The following is a 3,053-nucleotide window of genomic DNA, read 5'->3' as shown; positions in this document are numbered from 1 at the left end:
TGAAAGGTGTAACTGTTTTTTAAAGCAAATCTTTAAAGACACAAGTGTTTTTTAAAAAAACAAAACCATCGGCAATACATGGTGCATAAAAGCATGCAGCCCGGTGTCCCTATCAGAAATACGTCTGGTGACATATTTCGACCAATTCTACCAAATCATCAATACTGTAGCGCTTAGATACAAGCTTATTTCGCCCCACTGATTGTATAAAGAGGACTAAATCTGCACAAATTCCAGTAACCCACCTTAATGGAGTCTATGTGCAATCTCTTATATTACTAACAAAAATGATGTTCACTGATGCCAAACAGAAACATGTCACAATGAGAAACCACGTTTTTTCAGCCCCATAACACATGGGGCGGGGTGTGGTTTGAGTGTTCTCCAGTTATCTCTTCCTTTAGAAACTTTCATGCCATGGAAGATAAAACCAGATCGGAAAATACAATACTCACTGCTTAAAAACAATAAATATAGATTGCACACACGCACACCCCATTCATAAATTTATTTGCTGGCCAGCTTTTAAGGCACAGCCTACCTAAGAGGGGCAGACTTAGGGCTGCCATATTTCAAACAGTGAACATCCGGACAGAAAAGTTGAGCTGCTTTTTTTCCTTTTAAAAAATGGCACTGCCATGCATCCGGATTGTTCCGATTTCCGCCCGGACACTGCTACCGATTGCAGTATCCTGAACCTATGGCAACCCTAGGCAACTTGCATCTCGTAAAAGCAAACTGATTTTGAAAACTAACCATTTCAAACCCAGCAATGCCACAAGCGTTTTAAAACAGAAAAGCCAGTTTAAAATGACTTAAGAACTGCAAATAGATGGGTTCAAAGAACAGGTTAACAGAGATGGCTCAAACTCAAAAAAAATTATGGGTGTTTTTTTGAACCTTATTTAAAAATTTAAAGAGTTTAGGCCACCCACACCTCCATAGGGAGGGGATTCTTGAAGGAGGGAAGAGACACAGCAGAAAAGCCCCCGTTTCTCCTGCCTATCAACATGCTGGGGGGGGGGAGAAATTCCTAAATGCATGGCTCGGTTTTGTTTTGAGAAGGTAGGTGCAGGGGCTTGTGGGAGGTGAATGAGAAATGTTTAGGAGCTGCTTGTCTGAAGGACAGAAGAGCACTGGGTGTTTAAAACCGTTGGGCAGTGTGGCATTTTAAATAATGCTGATTTCTCTCCAAAGCAAAAGGTGGCAGTATCCAGTACACCTAGGAAGCAGCAGACTTCTTATTCACCAGATGCATGGGAAGAGTGGATAAAAAATGATTTTTAAAAATGGATTTTTAAAATTTAAAATAAAATGCTTTTGGAGAGAAAATCTTTCTAAAGATAGTTTTTCATTTAAGTTACATTATAGTCCAAAGGCTATTCATCAGTAAATAAGGATTTGTTTTAAGTTTTTCATGTGTGTGTTATAAGAATTTTGAGGTCATATATATATATATAATAATTGTTCATAAAACATGTACATGAATGTACAGAAACATGTCTGAAGCAGCACAGGAAAACAGGCCTGACTGACACCATTTCGACTCTCTCTGACCAGGTGTTCCTCTGCAAGGAAGAAGTGGGGTGGGGGGAACCTTCTCATTGTCTCAGGAATTAAAGTGATAATCCCTGGCATCCTGATACCTGACTGCCAGACAAAAGGGTGTGATTAACTTGGCTGGGAAACAGGGAAATGTAAATATCTCTCAATTTTGTTGATTAGGTTCTGGGGGCAGGGGGCAGGGTCCAGGGTGCTCAGATTACTGCCACCAGACCTCCCCTTTCATGATGTACCTATGATGAATCTAGGGAGGGGGGGTCTTGGGCTACACCCCTTCTGTGACATATGGATGATGCTTCTGGGGGGTGGGCTGAAACCAATTTCAAATCTCTTTTTAAGGGCAAGACATCTTTGTTTGGGGTCCTTCCTTGTTCTCCTGTGTGAGAGGAAGGACCCTGTTGCAACAGCAAAAATAAAAGTGCCTTGCTTCGCACGTCCTGGTTTGGTCTCTGTTATTTGGTGGGCAGGAGACGCTTAAACTTTGTCTGCTTGCCAGGATACCTGGACTCTTCCTGGGTCAAGGATCCACTTAATTCTAGGGCCGTGTAGCTCTGCAAAAATTTTTACAACATGTGCTAAAACTCAGTCTAAGTTTAAAAAAAAAGTTTAACCACATCAGTTAACAAACATGGATACATATGCTATAATGTTATTCTTTTAGTTAAATAAATTGTTTAAATTGCTATTAAGGAAATGACTATTTTTCTCTTTCCAATGAAGTACAGCAGTAAAGCTGTCCAAATATAAAGTTAACTTTTTGAACCTCACAAAAATTTCATAATTATCTGTCAATGTATTTCTAATCGTGTAACCAAATCAGTACTTTTTGATACAACTGTAAAAAAAACTACTCTGAAATTTTATTATTCCAAAAATGAAACCTTCATCTGGTTGTAAATATTAAGATTATACCAGCAAGGAGTAAAACAATGATTTAAATCAAGTCTTACTGACTAGTGATTTAAATCGTGATTTAAATCGATTTGATTTAAATCAAATCCACCCGCCTTTTAAGTGAGCATGCATAAAGCGGCTGACAAATTGCAAGAGAGGATCCTGCACATGTCTACTCGGAAGTTAACCCCATTGGGTGCAATGGCGCTTGCTCCCAGGTAAAAGAGGTGCAGAGGTGCTGCAAACTTCAATTTTAAATGCATCCTCCCTGCATCCTACATAATGAATACTTTCTGGGGAGTCCCGTTGAACTCAGTGGGATTTACTACTTCCGTGCACGTGCCCAGGACCCGGGCTGCAGGAATCCAATCCATGTGAGTTGATTAAATAAACGAGGGGGGGGGGAGTCTAAAACGGTCCAAGCAGTTTGCTGTGCGGGCGTATTTCCGCTCCTGTCGTTTGGATACCGTGCAATCTATGTCAATTTTGGTGCAGGCGACCCTAGAAAATGAAATTTGGGGGACAAAGTGCTGCAGCGAAGGCTTTCCAAGGGTTGGGTTGGTTTTTTTTAAGGGTTCAGGAAAAAATGCTCCCGT

Source organism: Zootoca vivipara, chromosome 8 (genome assembly GCF_963506605.1).
Source record: "Zootoca vivipara chromosome 8, rZooViv1.1, whole genome shotgun sequence".
NCBI classification, from domain to species: Eukaryota; Metazoa; Chordata; class Lepidosauria; order Squamata; family Lacertidae; genus Zootoca; species Zootoca vivipara.
Note: the sequence above shows the minus strand (reverse complement) of the source record.